The sequence below is a fragment of the Opisthocomus hoazin genome, chromosome 9 (assembly GCF_030867145.1).
Source record: "Opisthocomus hoazin isolate bOpiHoa1 chromosome 9, bOpiHoa1.hap1, whole genome shotgun sequence".
NCBI lineage: Eukaryota > Metazoa > Chordata > Aves > Opisthocomiformes > Opisthocomidae > Opisthocomus > Opisthocomus hoazin.
Window position 1 is genome coordinate 3,430,242 of NC_134422.1, and position 20,553 is coordinate 3,450,794.

The following is a 20,553-nucleotide window of genomic DNA, read 5'->3' on the forward strand; positions in this document are numbered from 1 at the left end:
CAGTGTCCTTTTGCCACAGCTAAGATTTGCCTGGTCTAGCCAGAGCTAGCAAGTTAAAATACAATGAAAGGTAGGTTGGACCCGAAGCCTGGGGTTTTTTTCTGCAGATCTAATTGTGAATATTTGTTGTTGAACCTCTTGCACTCCCTTCTTTTGCTTTCAAATCCTGTATAGTGTTTAAGCTTCCTAAGCACCCCACGGGGCTATAACCAAAGAGAAAAGAAGCTGGGAAAGAGCCAAGAGAGTTTCCCTTGCTGCTGTGTCACAGCCCCGGTGCTCCGTCAGCAGGGAATTCGGCTCAAGAGTCGAGTCCTTCATTCTTCTTTTACCTTTTAGAGGCCTTCTATCAATAATGATACATTAGAAAAGATTAGATAGAGACAATAATTTGTTCTTTAAAACCATACTGGCTAGGTAAAAAAATAAATAAATAAAAGTGCCTTTCTGGCAAAGATAATACTTTTAATGAGGTTTTCTGATACAGAGTTTTATTCAAATGTGACCTTTGCAGAAATCAAAGTGTAGCAAAAAAAAAAAAAAATCTTAAATGCCACTTTATTATAGTGACGCCCACTAGTGTCGCTGTATTTTAGGGTCTGTCAGCATTTCCATTATAAAACTTCAAGAATTTTTAATTTAATTCTGCTATAAAATCTGTTCGGGATTTGAAACGTGCCCTACATGTTCTGTGTTTAGGATCAGGGTTTAGTTTAAAGAAGAAATATCTCTCTCTTTCTCTTCCTGTCCTCTCTGTAACAGTATCTCTGGTAGAATAATTATTTCTTTGCTAGAAATAATTACTGATTCTACTGCTGGACAAATAGCTTTGGAAAGAGTTCCGTGCCTTGAAAACATCCAAGGCTTATGCAGTCCGTTTGTAGTTACAGTTATGCGCTTTCTCTTGAGAAATGAAGATGCTGTTACACTTCTTTCCAGAATGTTATTCTTTCTATCTCTTCAGTTTGTGGCACCACATGGAAGGAAGGGGAATTTTACAGACTTTCATCATTATCATATAACCTTTTGATGTGGGGTTCAAAATAGGTGTGAAAATCTAGTTACCGCGCTTACAAATCCACTACCTGGTAATCCTCGGATGACACGTTGCACTGAGCGCTTACATTTATGGTCTTTTCAGATTACCTCTGTGAAGGATGAGCAAGTAATTTGTAAAGAATCGGTATTTCCCAACTTCACCTTTCTGTTTGGCTCAGGAATCACCCAGGAACAGGCTGTGGTTTGAATTGATTGTTCAAGGTTTTCTTCGTAGACTTTCTGTTCTTGCTCTCTGGTTTGTGCAAAGTTTTGCTGTTCTCCATCTTTGTAAGGTGTTTACATATCTGTATTATACAATCCGTCTATACGTATGTGCGTGTATAGGTACACATCCACATATACATGATACAAACATATTTTTTTCAGGATGAATAGTTTATTTTCAGTGACGATATCCTGACCTCATTTCATTCTGTGGCGCACGCGGGTGCAGCACCCTGCAATAAGCTAATCACTGTTAACTGACGTTATGGTTCACTCCCAGCCGTGATCTGCCCGTGCCTTTTAACATCGCTTAACGTCTGTGGGCTGCTTTCTGAATCTCAGTCTGAAGAAGGAATATCAACATAGGTATTTTTGGTGGCTTTTTTATTCTGTGTTGTCCTATCAATGTTTAAAAGGAAAGTAGCCAATGCTGTAGCAGCTTGGTTGAACATTTACCTGCCCTATTAATAGTTTTCCAATAACGATCAACTTGAGAAAATAAAAAGTGAGTGTTAGTCCATTCCAGACACTCTGCCACAAAGCGAGTTGCCTGTTTCAAGGTGTATTGGTATGGTTTCCAACAGACTGAAATGGATCCTGCTTGAAAGACAGGGAGCCGTTCCAGAGCCCTTGTTACATACTTTTCTTTACATTTCCTAAAATAAACCAGATTCAATTTCTTTCCCCTTCTGTTTTTCATGAATAAAGTTTCTGAATAAGTAATTTATTAGCAAACAGGATATGAAATGTATGAAGAGATTCTCCTATGTTGCTGTATCACTTACTTTGAAATGTTAAGTATATCTATATATAGTGAGCAGGTGTATTTCAGTGTGTGTGTGTATATATATGTATTTTTCCCTAAATTAGTTTTCCAGCAGCATGTACTGATTAGAGCAATGACAAGGAAGTCTGATGATCACTGAAAGAAGTTTTTCTGTGAAGAGGTCATTTCAAGGGCGAGATCAGCTTCTAATGGCTCTCACCGTGCAGCTCTGAGTGCGCGGGGAGGTCAGCAGGGGTTTTACCTGAACAGTGGTCTCGGTGGGGAACGGATTGACTTGTATTTGTCGCCATTCTTACATTTTGATAGTTGATACAGGGGAGTTATCCTTCTATGAAAAGTCACTTCTTACTGTGTGTTTCTCTTTCATAATGTGGATGTAGCTCCAATTAATACTAATTGGATTTATGGAAGAAAATACCCTTTAGGACTTTCATGCTAGGCTGGTGTAACAGCACTGTAAGAGCTACTTGTTGTGGAATGTTATCGATACCTACAACATCATCAAGAATAGTCCCACTAAAAACTACCTGGTTTTCTCCTTTTTCGCGTTGTTTATTAAATATACATGTAGCAAAAATAATGTTTTATAAACCAGTCTTCTGTTAAACAGCGTATGGGGTCTGCCCTATCTTAGCTTTATAACTGTCTGAGAAACTATATTGAAAGATTAAAAAGAAATGAAGGAATAAGGTTTTAGGGAGTGTGCAGTTCTAGCAAGTGCAGGTATGTAAAGACCATTAGTTGTCCTAAAGGATGGTGTAAAGAGAATTACATGGGAAGGTGGAGCTTTGAGTAACTGGGTGCTAAGCTGTGAATGAGAGCGGATCAACTGCAGAGTGGGAAGCTGCCGCCTGTTTTGGGTAGGGGTTGAAGTTGCAAGAGAAAAATAAAAGCCTGTATATTTATCTGGCTTACAGTTCCAGGTAGCTTATTAACATCATTAGTTCGCTCTTTAAATGTCAAATGCAGAAATTTGTGTCTCTTGCTTTTCATGGAATTCTGACTTTCTTGGTTGTTACCTGTATAGTGGAGAGCAGTGTACGTATTTGTGTGTGGACTGAACATCATTGGAAAGGTGTTCGTGACCAGCCGGGAAGCTGGATTTTCAGCAGAGCCAGCAAGAGAACGCCTTGCAGTTTGGTTTATAGTACTGAAATATATAGTATCAATTCTGGGGTTATGGGCAACGTGACAGTAGGTATATGTAAAAATCTGTGCCGGCTTGTGAGCGTGGAGAGATGCAAACATGTCTGCATAATTTTGCAGTAAAATTCAGTCATGTTACGTATGCATCGGCTTTCCGAGTTGTACCATGCTTGTTTAGATTCTACCACCTTCTGAATTAGAAAAAGCAAAAACCCAAATATGTTACAAAAACGTCAGTATTTATAGCTCTTATCTACTTTGTTATTGTGGAGGATGGTAATGCATCTTCTTCCTACAGCAAGTTACATACGCTGTGTGCATCCGTAGGCGGTGTGCTTGTATATTCAGGGCTCTGTCTATTAACTAATTTAACATAAAACGATTTAGTTCTTCTGTTTATTTACAAAAGCTGAGCCAAACCTGGCTAATGGTGTAATGATATTTAAAAACCTCCTTTTTCCATGTTAGGTAGTCGAGCTGGGGAAGAAGTTGTGCGGAGATGTTGTGCCGTGCCTGGGAGGTTTTCAAGGCCTGGCTGGTGAAAGCCCTGAGCACGTTGCTGTGAACTCTCATCTGGCCCTGCCCGGGGAGGACAGTTGGACCGGAGACCTCCCAAGGGCCCTCCTGCCTGGGGTCATCCTACAGTCCTGACCTGGAGAGTGAGTGACTCCCATAAGGAGATGCCAAGAACTCCATGCACTTGTACTCCGTGGTATTTAATGCTGTGTGGGACAGTACAACACCGCCGTGTATTCGTGTCCCGTCTGACAGGACCTCTTCTCTCCGGGCACTCTGCAGAGGCGGTGGGGCTGGGCTGGGTCCCTCTCGAGAGCCATTGGGTGAGGAGCTGCCGCCCGAAGGGCGTCCTGCAGAGAAGCTGGTAGCAGCCGTACCGCGCAGTGCTGGGCTTACACAGCACTGATGCACTCGGCCTCACGCTCGAGGAGCTTTCATTCCCGGAATATTTTGCTCCGAGTGATTTCTGTATCACCCACACAGACACAGAGCAGCACTGACTCTGCATTTGAACACAAGGCATCAGAAATGTTGGGTAGGCTGTGAATTCCTTATTCTCCTATTCCTTTGCTCCTTTCCCATCGCTGTCTGCAGTAAAATTCACAAAGAGCATAGGACTTTACGCTCTGTCTCACCTTGGAATTCATCTCCAGTTAGAAAGCTTATTCTTCATTTGGTAACTAATGAGAGCAGTCAGTGGAACCCAGTGATGCGTGACAGAAATACGTGCCGTAGATCCCACAGTCAGAGCCACCTCTAATGTCACGGCAAAGAAGTTAATGTGTGGGTTCTGCATTTGTGGGTTTGGAGACCGTGAGTGTCAGAAACATACTGAAATCCTCACTCCCGTCACAGCAAGGCTGTTAATATTCTGCTTCCTTTTTGCTGTATCGCTCTGTACTGTTGCTGGATGCTTATGGATTCTTAAAGATCTTTGATTTGGCAATGCATAATGCCCATTTTAAGTGCTTATGTTTCAGTCTTCTCCCAGGAACTTTCCTCCAACACCTAAATTTTGAGTTTGTGAGTTTTGCATTTGTGCTTCTTTCCTAGGCCAAATAGAAGAATGCTTGTTACAAATAATGTGTACGTGGGAGTTGCGTATTGTACTGTGCTTAAAATTGAATTTCAACACTTTACTGGACGTGTACTAGCATGAGAAAAATACTCGAATGTCGAAATCAGATATGATCCTGGGAAAATGTTCTTTTCTGTCTCTAAATGCACCGAGCATGAGGAGCTGGGCTAGCCGCAGCGAGCCTTCCGCGGAGCATCCCCCGGTGCCGACTGCCCGTGCTGGAGGGCGCAGAGCCCTCCGTGGGACGGGCGTCTCGGCGGGCAGCACCGTTACCGCCTGCTGGGCGACAGCCCTACGCACACGTGCTGGGCTAGGTTCTTCTTGTCCTCCAGAAGAGAACTTTCTGGAGACAAAGGGAGAGATCTGAATTGTTTCTGAGCTCTTCTGCTGGCGGGTCCGGTATTGCTATTTACTCACCTGTAGAATATGAAAAGCCTGCTGTTTTGCAAGCAGTAGTTGTTTTGTTTTAAGGGTGGTGAGAAGTCTGAGGGTCACAGCTGAACCAGCTGAATGCTGACACAGCAGCAGGAAACTGTAGGAACATTAAGTCCACACAGGTGTTGTTTAATTTGGGAAAACACAAAATTTGGAAATACGCGTGCTAAGAACAGTGAAAGTTCAACTTGCCATAAATGTTAGGCAGAGTCTTTTTTCTTTTATTCTGTGTATAGGTATGATTATTTGCCACGGTAGTTAGCTGATCTATACGAATATCTCATTTTCTGGAGACGTTCAAGCACTTTTGTAATGTGGTAGGTGAAGGAGATATTTCCCTATACCTTAGAGTAGGATTCCAATCTACAGTTACCTGCACAGTCTTTCTTCAATTGCATGAAAATACATTAATACATAGATGCATTAAAAGGTGCTTCCTTACATATTTTATTAATGCAGAGGATTTTTTAAAATCTGTTTATAAATGGCCTCTTTTGAAATATGAGTAATGGCAAAAATGAACAAAAAATAGTAAACATTGCTGAATTTAACCTTAAAATCCAAACAAGAAAACCCCTACTAGGTCATTAGAGAACCTAGAATAAGTGGGAAATCTGATATCTTTGGCCAACTTTTTTTTAAACTGATGAGATTCTGTCAAGGGTAAAGGAGATGGATACTGATATAAATCTCAGATAGTGGCCCTGCAGTCATCAGAGTTATTTTGTCTTTACTCTTAATTGGATGCAACCTGTATCTGCCCAACAGGGTAACATTTTAAGTAGAGTTTGTCTTTGAGATTACTTCAGTTTTTGTCTGTGAGAACGCTGAGGAGGAGTCAGCCTGTGTTGGTTGTCAGCTGGCCTCGGGCAGGCAGTGCCAGAGCAGAGCAGGAGCTGCGAACGCGAGAAGGAGGGGGCTCTGACTTTGCTGGCCCTGTTCTAGCAGAGGTGGCCACCGCTCACTTTGCATTCTTTTGGCTGTTGTATCATTATTAGTATCTAATACATTATTTTTCTCGTTGCTTGAATCAATCATTTCCCCCTTCAGAAACGAGTTGCTGTCAGTATTTCATCCTTTCTGCAGTTTAATGCCATTTGACTTCATTTCCCACAACTGTTTGGTGTTGGCAAAGGGCAGTACGTTGGAGGGATGATGCCACCAACAACCCCGAAGTTTTCTTGCTTTTCTGGGGGAGGTTCCCAGCTAATGTTAAAGGAGAGATACAGAGGCACACGAATGCGAGGAGCACTCGTCCAGCTAACCCTCTTTCTGGGAGAGACAATACCTTTATTCCATTTTTCATATAGTTTGTTCTAATATTTATACCCTCAAATGTGCAGGGGAGCTATCAAGGGATGTTATTTACCTTGTCACACCTTTGCTGAGCTCTTACTGTGCTCCAGCATTTTCACAGCGGGCTGCTTGCTTCGCAGCTCCCGACGCCGTTTGTGCAGCGTGAACGCAGCCGGCTGCCGGGCGCTGATGGTTTGGACCGCCCTGGCAGGAGAGGAGAAGACCCAGCTTCCGCTGCTGGAGCGTGGAGTGTCGGTACTGTTTAAAGAAAAGCCGTTGCTGAAAAGCCAGTCTTTCTAGTTGATACTCACCCGTGGCGTGTCTCTGTCCTGAGAGCTGAAGAGAGCTTCTCTGGAGCTCTCCCTGCCAGCATCGACTTCGTCTGGAGAAGTCTTCTGCAGAGAGCTACGGGGTGCTCTGCTTAGCGGCGCTGCAGAGAGAAGCGTGGTGTTGGGAGTGGTAATGTTTGGTTCTCTGCTGTGTGCCTGTTACGTTGTGCTGCTTTAACCTGCGTGTAAGGCAGAAATCCCTGGAAGGAAAAGGGGAGATTTCTTTTGCACAGGGAGCAATTCAGCATACTTAGACAGGGAAGCTTCCAGAGATGAAAATACTGGCCATTAAAAAGAAGTTTCACTAGGAAAAACTGATATATCCTGCAAAATAAATGCTTAAAACTCAGCTGTTTTCCTTTTGATACAAAATTGTGCAAAATGGTCTTAAATGTTAAAGGCAAAATGTTGCTGTAGCTGCTCTGGTGATGTGATCTAATGTATTCAGTCACTACGAGGAGGAAATACGTTGCCGTGATTGCTTCAGCAATGGCCTGACGCAATTTCCAATGGTGGCAAATTTGGTTTTGGCTCTCCAGTCTCATCATAAAGTCTTAACTGCCAGCAGTCACAGGCCTGGTGCCACACGGGATGCACTGGAGCCGGTGGGAGCTTGGGGCGTGCGTTGGGGAAACATCTGGGGCTAGGGCACTGCGAGCTGCACAAACTCTGCTTCTTATTGTCTTGTAGTTTAAAGATACTGAACTTTTAAATAAACCAAAACTTACTACTAAGTGCACTCCATACATTAGCCTTTACGAACACTCGTTTTGAATAATTTTGCAGTCCCTGTGGTGCCAACATCTTTGTTTAACTGACACTCTATATTATTGCTTTCAAAAATGTACTTGTGAAAGTGTCTTGTGTTGCTGTTGTAGCTTAAAAGTGCCGTTATTTAACACTTTTCTGTGGCTGATTTTTCTCTTTATAAGTTGTGCAGATTTGCCTTCTAGTTGCAAATATTTCAGGGCTGTAAACAGCAGAGAGGATCTTAACTAGCAGCGATGGCGTGGAGCGGCACAGAGAGCCTGTGTAAAAACACCGTGAGGGATGGCAGCGTTCGAGAACTGGTCACAGTTCAGCTTTATGTTTTTTTTTAAACTTCACTTTATAATAAAACCATACCCAAAACTGGGAACGGTACTGTAGGAAAAAGCCAGTCTGGAAATGGCCAGAATAAGGTAAACGTGGATCTGAGTTTCCAGCAGGGATGGGGACCAGTGCTAAGCCTCAGCCTCGCTCCCCGGTGAGAACTTACCAGAAAAGGGCAATGTGGGGTATGAATATCAGAGGGTAAGTCTGATGACTTTTAATTTATGGTATAAACACACCTGAATAAAAATCTACAGATCCATGTCTTCATGTTTTGAAAAATCCGGATGAAATAGCAACGAGAAAGAGGATGGGTTTTTAAAACTGTACAGCTTGTTATGAAATATGTTACTATTTTTTGGTGGTTATTTTCCTCACAATTATAGTGGAAGCAAAAATAGATACATACTTCAATAATTTGGAATCCATAGATGCTTTTGGTTCTGGCATCGTGAATACAATATAAATGGAACTCGTTTTCTTTTTTTAGGTAGATGCAGCTGCAGTTGCTTTTAGATACTCAAAGGCACTAACCTCTGAAAATGACATTTAAGGAATATATCTAAAAACACAGACTGGAGTCTTGTGAACCAGTAACGGATTTCAGATGTCATCCGACAGATGAAAATGCCATATATGAAGCAACTGTAAAGCTTGCAACAAGAAACTGTTTTTTAAAGCTAAACAGCTGAGGGCAGCTGCTCTGATATTGTATTAGATATAAAGACTGAACTACTGCTGCTATGAAAAATCTTGTATTAATTGTAGCAGACTGGAACATTTCCTAAAAAGAAATATGTTCCTTCCCTTTGGGGAACAACAATCTGGACTTTGAAGCATAGATATTCGTCACGAGGATTTTGGTGGTATCAAAAGCTGGATTTCTTCTGCTTGTTGTGCCCTGCGCGGTGCGGCTGAAGAGGGGCTGGTGCTGAGCTGCGAGGGCCGGGAGGGGTTCTTCTCACAGCTGGCTACAGCAGGAGTGTCTCTGAGCACTTTTTGGCCTGGGTACAAAGGCTCGGGGAGAAACTTTGCAGAGTTACTGCCTTGGCTCTAGGACAGCTGGGAAACTCCCTGGTCCTGAGGTTATTCCTTGTGGATCTTGTTCTGCCAGCTTCCGCGCCTCTTTATGTGGCTGTGACAGGACGATGCGCCTAGATTGGAGAACTGGATTCCCAATTTCAATGTCTTTGTTCTGCAGAATATCTTCATAAGAATAGATAATGGATAAGATATCGAGACCTACACGCTTGAGTCTCAGTATAAAAAGGAGCAAATTAATGGAAAAAATGAATCAAGAATATTTTTGTTTGCATAATTTCCATTAATAAAGCATTCTTTTATCCCAAGAAAAAGGAGCATTAGCTACATTTTGAGCTGGGGATATGAAAAGCAGCCTGTTTTTTCCCTGCAGTCTGACAGGAAGCGGCAAGTGATTGCAGAGCAGAGAACTGTGCTCCAGCAAACACGTTCCAGCCATTCCTTCACCCACCCCGGAGTGGAGGGGAGGCACGGCGAGGGGCAGTGCCAGGGAAGCTTACGTCACGGCAGCTTTTACAAATGCAGAAGCGCGTTGTGGAACGTGCACTTTGTGTGGTTCTGCGAAGCTCGGGGATGTTTATCCTCGTTCTGTAAATTCGCCTCTGGAGCAGCCCTCAGGCCTAGCAGGGCTGCAGATGCTGGCTCCGTACCAGGCTGAGGAAATTAATTCCTTGCTTCGTATACAAACGTCTTTCTGCTCTTGGCTAAGGCAATGTAGGCAGGGGGGCTAGAATGCAACCTGGGACAAGAGAGCATCTTTTGTCCCTGGGCCGCTTTTCGTGGAGCAGAATGGGACCCTGCAGAAGTCTTTCAGCTGGCCGAGGAAGAAGCTCCTCGGGTCGCGTCGTTGAACCCGGCTGCTGGGTGCATGGCCGTTGAACTCCATGGCTGCGGAAAGCCCTACGGAGAGGTGTCGCAGGGCTTCCCACTACAGCCCGAGAGCCGCCCTTCTTCTGCACAGCGCTTTGGCTTGGCATGTGCCTGTGGGTGATCCTGCAAAGACTCCGGTTTTGAGAAGTACCTGTCTACTACAGCAGGCCACAGCTTTCTGACACACGTTCTAGGCGTGTGTTCTGATTTTGCGCTTGACTGAGACCCCTAGCACCTCGGTACAAGTAGTGATCTGCAACTCTGGAATTCCAAACGATGGCTTCTTCCCTTCGTCCGTCTCTAATCTTACCAACAACCTACAATTTCCAGGGTTGATGGTGAGAAGGAATCCCAGGGGCTGTCACAATGCAGTATCTTTCACATGATTTTAAGCAAATTATTGAAAGGATTGTTATGTATGCTGTATGCTAACTTTTTTTTTGCTGTAAATGGACATGCCACGGTGTAGGTACTTGCCTTGTGTTGCTGATGAGGGCAGGAGGTGCCTAACGTGCATTTATTTACCTATGCCTGAGGGACGGGATGACATCCAGAGGGACCTGGATAAGCTTGAGAGCTGAGGGTTGAGGAGGGGATTCTGCCCTGCTCTGCTGAAACCCCCAGGAGTCCTGCTTCCAACTCTGGAGCCCTCAGCACAGGACAGAGCTGGAGCTGTGGGAGCGGGGCCGGAGGAGGCCCCAACAATGATCCGAGGGCTGGAACCCCTCTGCTGGGAGGAAAGGCTGGGAGAGCTGGGGCTGCTCAGCCTGGGGAAGAGAAGGCTGCAGGGAGACCTTAGAGCAGCTGCCAATGCCTGGAGGGGCTGTGAGAGAGCTGGAGAGGGGCTTGTGACAAGGGCATGGGGTGACAGGACAAGGGGGGATGGCTTTAAGCTGAAAGAGGGGAGATTTAGATTAGATTCAAGGAAGGAATTCTTTCCTGTGAGGGTGGTGAGGCCCTGGCCCAGGTTGCCCAGAGAGGTGGTCAATGCCCCATCCCTGGGAACATTCCAGGCCAGGCTGGACGGGGCTCTGAGCAACCTGATCCAGTTGGAGATCACAGAATCACAGAATGGTAGGGGTTGGAAGGGACCTCTGTGGGTCACCCAGTCCAACCCCCTGCCCAAGCAGGGTCACCTACAGCATGCTGCACAGGACCTTGCCCAGGCGGGTCTTGAATATCTCCAGAGAAGGAGACTCCACAACCTCCCTGGGCAGCCTGGGCAAGGGCTCCGTCACCCTCAGAGGGAAGAAGTTCTTCCTCATGTTCAGCTGGAACTTCCTGTGCCTCAGTTTGTGCCCGTTGCCCCTTGTCCTGTCACTGGGCACCACTGAAAAGAGCTTGGCCCCATCCTCCTGCCACCCACCCTGCAGATATTTATAAGCATTTATTAGGTCCCCTCGCAGCCTTCTCTTCTCCAGGCTGAACAAGCCCAGCTCCCTCAGCCTCTCCTCGTAGGGGAGATGTTCCAGTCCCCTCATCATCCTTGTAGCCCTCTGCTGGACTCTCTCCAGCGTCCCTGCTCACTGCAGGGGGGTTGGACTGGATGGCCTTGAAAGGTCCCTTCGAACCCAAACCATTCTATGATTCTGCTCTTGCATTTTTTCATAGTTTCTTGAGATCAGTTTGAAGCTTTCCATTTATCTCTTGCAAGCTATACATCTGCTTATGGATTAAATGAATTAGCTTGATGTGGAATTTAGTAATGGCTTAGTTCTAATCTATATTTTTAAGCATTCTTCTTTAGGCTTATCTTTAAAAACTTATTTTGGCTTGATTTTTTCTTTTGAATTTATAGTCTTCCCTGAAGTGTTGCTCCTCATCTCAGCTGACCTGTACCTGAGCAGAACGATGCTTTGCTGGGTGACTACTCCTGTTGTCATCTGTGAGGAAAGTTTAAACATTTTAATATGTGGCATCATTCCCACAGCTGTCATTGCTGTCTGCAAGTTTATTCTCAGCACAGTGTGAAGCTTTCAGCCATGCAGAAGGGCAACACTTTCACTTAAATTGCTAAGACATGAGTTTTATATTCAGTTTTCTCTTGAGCATAATGGAACTTGTTACCAGGTCCTCTTAACTCCTCAAATTTAAGGTTGGTGTTTGCTGTTGAGTGAATTCTGGGCCAGTTTTCTTAGAGTCCTGCATGAATATGCTTGTTTATAACTGAAAAGATTTTTGGGTTAGAAAATTGTTGCGTGTAGATAACGAACTGTTGAAGGCCAGTCATCTAAAAATACAAATGTTTTTTCTTGATGCAGAAAGCTTGTGTTACCACATAGACTACTCTAATTCTGAGGAGGGACAAAGAAGAATGCTCCTTTGTCACTCTCAAGCAGAGTACTTCCTTATGTATCCTTGTGTACTAATCACAACCTGGTTGCACTTACCTTCTGCAAATAGGACACGGCTCCAGTTCTTTATCTGCAGTTTATGCATGCAAATGTAAGCGCACATGCACCCATGTGCTTGCACATGTATGTATGCACCACATCAGTAAGAATAATTTTCCAAAGTTATACTGATGCATACAGTTACAGAATGCATTTGGGATTGCAGCTTAGTGTGGGGAGTGCTGTTGGAAACTGGGAATTATCTGAAAGTATCATCTAGGATATCATGAACTCGCGGCTCCACAGACATCAAAAAATTTGGTGGAGATGTAACCCACTTAAGAAAAATATGAAAATAATTGGCAGTAGAACAAACAACAGTGCACTGAATAAAGAAGAGGGAAGAGGAAGTAAATGGTGGTGAATACCAGATGAGAGCATTTGCAGGGAAAGTCGGAGGGATCAGTGGCAGATTGTGAGTTCCCAGCAGCAGCAGTTCTGGAGCTCCCAGACCACGCGCTCCAGCTTCCCACACCAGCGCAGTTCGTTCCCGTTCTGTTTTTCAGCTCTTGATATCAGGGCTCAAATCTCAGTCTCCATCCTTTGAATTATACTGCGTTTACTTAAGCTCGTTCTCTCCACACCACCAGCGATGGTTCCTGCTCCGCGTCCTTGGCCAGGCATGTGCACACGCTGGTGGGCTGTAAAATCCCTGAGCCTGGAACTGCTCTGGCTGCTGCTAGGGGGATGTTTCACTCTGAATTGCAGATAAGGCAGAAATATTTAATAAATACCTAGGTATCTGGAGCAAGGTATAGTTATTGATGCAGAAATTCCAGAAGAAAATTGATAAGACAGAGATGAAAATACTGCATGAGAGAGAAATGAGGCTCAGGTAGCTAAAGTTTGCATTGTCTGAAAGAAGCCGGAGTTGCGATTCTATGAACCTGTGTGTCAGCCGTTACCTGCTCACGAGAGGGCTTTTCAGCCTTGCTTGGATGGGCATAAAAAGTTCCAAGAGCAGAAAGTGGAAATTAATGGACGTATAAAACCAGTTCTTCCAGCCTTAGGCTGATGTCAAAAGAGTATCAGACCATGACAAGTTCAAAAAAGGGTTTTTTTGTTCCAAGATACAGTAATTTCATTGAAATTATTTTTTCCCCACCAAGCAGGAGTTCTCCATTTTCAAGGCATCCCAGCCACCGTAGGTAATAGGTGAGATAAGGTAGCCTGGATGCTTCCAGTCTCGGCAAAGCTGATGCAAAATACAGATGCCTGACTGATGCAAACGCTTCGGTCTGGGTGGAACAGCTGGAGGAACGAGCAGAACAGGACCTGTTCCTTGCAGACTCTGACCTGCATTTCTTAAATAATTCCTGCTTTGCTTCTCTGCAGAGATCCCTTGCCAGTTCCAAGTTGGTCTCCTTGCTAATTCCCAAGTTAAATATTTGTTCCTGAGCAGTTGCAGAACTAACAAGTTTCCTGGATGCTTTCCATCTCATGTTTGGAGCTGACATCACCATCTTCTCCAGTGATTTACTCCTCCTCAGAGGCTGACCTCCGACACCAGATTGAGTGCTGTCTTCTAGCATTTAAGAACACTGTCTTGTGTTTCTGGAAGGATTCACACAGGCAGAAGACTGTGATTTCAGAGATTCCTTAGTCATTTGCCATTTCTGGTCTTTTAGAATTTCAAGAAAAACATTAAGAGTGTGCTGGACACACGTTATTTGTATATTGTTTCTCACTTGCAGATTCTGCGGTATCTGGAATCTCTGTTTCTGTCCCAGAGATTTGTGAGCTGTTTGGCTGTGTATTTTCTTCTGGTTTTTTTTGCCCTTTTCAGTGTTCAAACAAATCTGGTGAAGGATGCATCCCTTTCATTCCATCTTTGTGGAAAAAGGAACTGATCTGTCTTAGTGATTTGCTTTTATGGTAACTCCTATATCCTACTAAAACCAAAGTAACATTTTCTGTCCATTAGAATTGCCTAATTTATATTTATTGCTCAGTTGCTCAGGAAAAATAAGTAACCAGTTCCTAAAAGGGCAGAAAGGATTAATTCTTTGGCTAGAATAACTTTAAAGCATAATTTTTTTTTTTTGATTGCTACATCCCACTGTCAGTCTAGTTCAGGGACAATAAGGTCAGACAGGAGACATATCTTCCATTGAGAAGTTTGCCAAGTGTTTATCATAGAGCTTGTGATTTCTTCTTTGTTCACCATTGGCATTTGTGTAGTACAGACATGCAGAAGTCAAAAACAGTCAATAATAATAAGGGAATCTTCCTAGAGAAGCAATTGGAGGGCAGGCTGATCTAGTGGTCGGTATCTACTTTGCCGAATTTATCTGGGTAAGCTGTTCAGCTTTTCAGTGACTCAGCTTCCCCATTTTGAAGTGGAGTTAATAGTAAGGCATTAAAACTAGGTGTTATTAAATCAAGTTACATTGTTGAAGGTATAAAAAAATTACTTATATCCTACTTTAAATATAGTTATTTTCTCACTTTGAACAACTTCTGAGTCCATAAGAACACAATTGACTTAAACGAAATTGCTGAAGGACTAAGATAGTAGTGCTTAGAGAAAATAAGAATGGTGGAATATGCTGATCGAAGGAAAACAGTAAAAGTAGTCAATTCAGGATGCTGGAGCGTGTCCAGAGAAGGGCAACAAGGCTGGTAAGGGGTCTGGAGAACAAGTCTTACAAGGAACGGCTGAGGGAGCTGGGGCTGTTTAGTCTGGAGAAGAGGAGGCTGAGGGGAGACCTTATCGCTCTCTACAGCTACCTGACAGGAGGGTGTAGTGAGGAGGGTGTTGGTCTCTTCTCCCAGGTAACTAGTGATAGGACGAGAGGCAATGGCCTCAATTTGTATTAGGGGAGGTTTCAATTAGATATTAGGAAAAATTTCTTTACTGGAAGAGTGGTCAGGCACTGGACAGGCTGCCCGGGGAGGTGGTTGAGTCTCCATCCGTGGAGGGGTTCAAGAAACGTGTAGATGTGGCTCTTCAGGACATGGTTTAGTAGGCATGGTGGCATTGGGTTGACAGTTGGACTTAATCTTAGAGGTCTTTTCCAACCTATGATTCTATGATTCTGTGATTCTCTCAGAAGCAGAAAATCATCAATGATCACCTTTTCCATGCCATGGGCAGCTAGAGATCTGACCAAGTGCCCTGTTGGTGTCTGCCTGGGTGTTTCTGCTGCATCGCCAGGAGCGGGAAGGCAGTTGAGTGTTCCCTTGTAACATTCACACGTTTCGTGTGTAGGAACATCAGTTAGACCTGAAAGGTCATGAATTCATTTTAAATGGAAGGAACTCTTTGGTAGTGGTTAAATACATAAATACTGCTTGAATCGGTGGAACCATGTGAATGGCAGCATTTTGTCATGTGAGGGTCACCTAGGTTTGTGACTGGTACAGTGGTGTTCAAAATACCCATTCCTTGTAGTAAACTCTTGTTTTACAGTAAGCACTAGTTCTTTAGGCTTTGAAAGATTTAGAAATACGTAACCAGACAGTGAACAAGGTTATCACACTGTTGGAAAGTCGTTGTTTTGCTGAGCGTGTTTTAGGGTTTGAAGGAGGATGTGCAGCAGCCCGCGTGACAAAGGATACGCGGTAGTTTGGATTACCTGGGAAACTGGTAGCGAAACACTTGGTTTGGCATTCCAGAGGTGGTTTTGGGGGTCATCCTGGTCCAATACTCAAATGTTCAAGGTTGTATGAACTTAATAATTGTTTACAGTGATTTAAGACAACAAACACACTATCTGTGATAAGTAAAACCTCCCAAATGCTTTCTGTTAACAGGTCAGTGGTGAAGAGACCTGATCAGGAAAGCAGTTCTGCCTGCCAGACAAAGACTTGACAGCATTTGTGGCGAAATAATCTGCTCTGTGTTGGAGACTGCAGGAAAAATCCTTTCTGTACAGCTGGGGAGTTTTTGTTTTTACAGTCAAAACAGATGTACTGACGAGGGAAGCCATCGGTAATGGTTTTCTTTAACCCATGCTTGAGTCATTAGCTGTTAGATGCTGTTGAGTTAACAGTAAACTGTTTGCTATTTAAATATGCTGAATGCAGGCTAGCTTTCAAGGAAAAAGCTACATATTGTTCAAGCTTTGATTAGGTGAAAGCTCACCCAAAGCAATAATAAAAAACCCAAAACAAAATCCCCTTCTACTTTGTGGCCATTAAATCTTGAAGGAAATATAGAAAGAGCACATGTATGCTTCTTTACGGTTCTACGTGAGTCCTAGAAATTTGTGCCAGTTAAATGTACAGAGAATGTAGGGTCTTTGTGGCTGTTAGGTGCATTCATTCTTCGTGAAGCACTGGCTGTAAATCCAATTTTATAGATTAAAGACTTCCAGCATAATGTAGGCACCTGTTGGTTTATGGAAACCTAAAAATATCTCCCTGGATAGAACATGTTTTTCAACAACTTGGAGCATATGTACGTTTTTTGATACCTTTTAGCTTTTTTTTTCAGTACTTGTCTGTCACCTCAGCTTGTTGTGCTAGCCGTAATAGGAATAATAAAGTACATGCTGTTCATTGGCTGGCTTATTAATATGCAGCAAGGGCTTGCCATTAGCAGTTAATAATCTAATGTCTTTCCACTCTGCAGAAAGAAGTCAAAAGGCAGCACTGTTGCCTCCCTGAGAAGCTGACAAGATGGGCTCTTTTACTGCTAGCGAGCTGGGTGTGATTGCAGGGGAGGGAGAGAGATCAGATTGACTTGAAGAAGATTCAAACAGGGAGCCTTGTTTTGTCAAGAACCAAATGAGAAGTAGTCTCTATGGTGTCATGGTAAAACTAGCTCTCCTGGGTGACAGGATTTGCTTGTACCTGTGTAGATGGCTGCTTGTCTTGATTTTGTCCAGGAGCTCAAACTTGGTCGAGAACCCTCAAGTGATCCTTGCTTTGGGACGTGTCTGTGTGAACACATCCGTGTCACAACGACTCTTTGCTGAGGATTAGTGTCTTATTAACAGCAAATGCCCTGGTGCGAGATATTGTGGCGCTTGAGGTGAATGAAGTAGCTCGCTAGATAAAATCCTCCAGAGCTGAAGACTTGCATGGGAATCTCCTGTTGTTGCCTTGTGACAGCAAAGGAGATGAGCACAGGTCTTAGTCCCGAGACTTGAGCAGAAGTTGTTCCTTGTGGCCTCACCTCTTTGTACTGGCTCCATCACGAAACCAAACAAGTGCCTGAGTCCTTTTGATCCTTTTCAACATAAGGTCAAACTTGCGAGTTATTCTGAAACAAATGGAGTAGGAGCTGATTACAGATGCGATTTAGGAATCTTAGCACCCCACACTGGAGTCTGATGCCCGCAGCAGGAGAACTGTTTTGGCTATCTCTGGTTTCCTTTCCAACCCCCCGTTAATGGCACTGAGATTTCCGTCCTTTCATTAAATATGGTTGGAACCGGTCAATGGTTCAAAAAGTATTGGTGGAGTGGGAGAACAAGGTCATAGGCAGACTGGTAATTAATGTGTTTACATAAGCCTTGTTTTCTTAGGAAACCACGCTAAGAAGCCATTGCTACGTTGATACAACCTTTGGCGGTGTTTGCATGGGGTGAGCTCATACATGCTGATTCATTCGACAGAATGTTTAACTTTGAAGAGAGCTATAGCAGGGTTTGCAGATAACATAATGTTCTTAGCTTGAAAGTTGGAGATGGGAGGGAAGAAACAGGAAGGAAATCTGAGCTCTTGTAGGTCAGTCTTTTGGTTACATTGGCATGAAATCAAGAACAGGAGGAGAAAAATTGCGCAACGGGAATCTGAGTCTTTTTTTACTGGCTTGCCACTTTCTATTTATGGGAACCCAAAATGACCTGGCTTCCTGGACTGAAAACAGTAGTAACATATCCTTAATGATAGTCTTCCTTTTACTTTTTAAGCCAGTCTGTGCCACATACCTAGTACATTTTTTACCAGATGCCATAGCCCACGCTGCAGTCGGAAAGGCGGTGGCACCTGGGACTGCATCCTGTCACACGTGAAGCGCCGGGTGATGTTAATAAAATCAGTGATGATGGGAGGGCTGCCTCTTCCGCCCCCAGCAAACCACCATTCGGTGCTTCTCTCGTGCTCCCCCTCACCCTCGAGAAGAGCCTTACGTAAATATTGTCACTCCTGCTTTTCCCAACAACGCCTCCAGGAAGCGTAAGGCAGTAATGGTCAGCGTGAGAGAGCTTAAGCAGAGGCGTCCGCAGTCCGGCTGTTACCGTTGTTCTCCTTTGCTTGCCTCTTGTGCTAAATTTAATCTGTCCCCTAGACAGCTCAGAATCCATTTTATCGTTGTGTTCTGTTTTTATGCAGGCTGTGCTGTGGCTGGTTCTTACCTATGCCTAGACTCTCTTGCTGCAGGAGACATGAGCTGACGTACTTGACACCCATTAGAGTTTGTAGCAGGGTCCCCGCTGATTTCAGTAGAACCTCATCAGGAGGAGAATCACCAAGAGTTGCGAAATAATTTTGTTATTTGAAAGAACAGAAGTTTGGGAGTGTGTTAGCAAAGCACAGGCTGTTAAGAGAAGCCTGGCTTCCTAGCTCCTGAACACAGTTGAATGTAGTGGTTTTTTTCAGCAATATGTCATCTGAGGGACAAAAAGATTAATCTCATCTCATACACACGTGCAACAGACCACAGGGCCCCTGACAGCATTTCATGTGAAAACATACTAAGCTTTACACATATGCTATTGCTAAATGCAGGTTTTTATAAAGCAGTGAGGTTGAGCATGCAGGAGGAGATGTGCTTTTGCCAGGTAACCCCTTACCCAGACAGGGTGAGTGTCAGAGAAGCTCCACAGACCCTGAAGTGCTGCTGGGCGTCAACTTGAGAAAAAACGGAGACAGAGCAGGAGAACTTGCGTTCACACACCTTTCTGGCAAGGTTGAGAGAACAGAAAGCTGTTTTTTGATGCCTCCTGTATTTAGGAGAGATGGCACTTGTCAATTTTTTTGAATAAGCAAGTCTGCATCCGGTCTACCGGTTTCTTGCTCAGTATTCTATTTTGCAGGGCCTTGGAAAATGGACTTCTAGTCTTAAAAGTTTGGCTTTGGTCAAAAGCAGCACTGTTATATGCGGTACCTGATGGTTTCTTAAATAGCTCAATACTTCTAATCGTTTTTGATCATTATGAACTGTATGAGAGGCTTTCCCTGCCCCTTTTGCTCACTTTTATATGGTATTGAGACCACACAGTCGCCTATTTTTTCTTGCACTGCCCAAGCAGTTACTTTTAGCGTGGCTCACACTGACTGCTTGCTAAAGAAGCTTCGCTGCTTGTTGTTCCGAGTGTCACTGAAGTGAAAATTTAAGTAACTTCCTTAGAGGCCTAATCAACCCCCCCAGGAGAGTTTAATTTCACTTAGCAGCCTAGAAAACACCGTGTGGTGGCATCAGCTGTCACCCAGAGCTTTCAAAACATGGTCATCTCTCAGAAGGAGGATCTGTTCCATTTCACCTCCTTTTTCTCCTATCTGCTGGGTGGCCGTAGCCTGCTGGATGCTGCAGAAAAGGATGAAGAGTCGTTGCTGTATTTTTTCCTGTGCATACAAATAATATACACGTGGGCATGGGATCATTTATTCAGAGGTGTGAGGAAATCATCTAAATACTTCAAAATAAATTAACATTTTAAAATGCATGGAAAGTGATTACAATACTTAGTCCTACCTTAGGCATGTAGCTCTAGTTTTTCTTCCTCTGGACTTTTGGAAAGAATTCTGTTTCTAAAATGAAGCACCTATGTATACAGAGGATAATTGGATACTGAATTAATTAAATTATATCCATTTCTGTGGAATCCTCGCCAATGGCTGAATATTTGGCGTTTTTGTGAACATTGAAGAATCTGGGATAACTGAGGAAGTTTGTAAATTCTTTGTGATATTCCTGATTATCCAAGGGGACTTTAAAGACTCTGCAGCAGTGGATTTACTTGATCCTGCATCTCTCTAGTGCCATATCCAACCTATTGAGTCATTTTTGCACCAGTCAGGGTAAAACACAACTGAATACATACAAGATTTTTGAGTCTTTTGCCTTTTACCAAGCGTAATTTGTCGCCCAACTTTATGCATCAACAGAAGAAATAAATTTTAAGAAGGAATTTGAGTAAAGCTCGGACTGAGTTCTGAGATTGGTTCTGCTCAACACTCTATTGTAAGTGATACCTAAGAGCACTTTTTTGCTTCTTTCTATTTTGCAGTTCAGAAATAAAGCAATTGAAGGAAAAATGACTCAAATAGTCTACCAGGTACTGTTATTCCCATCATTTAGGCACAGCTGGGAGACTCTGCTCAGGAAGTACGACACAGACTCGAATACCTATTGCAATT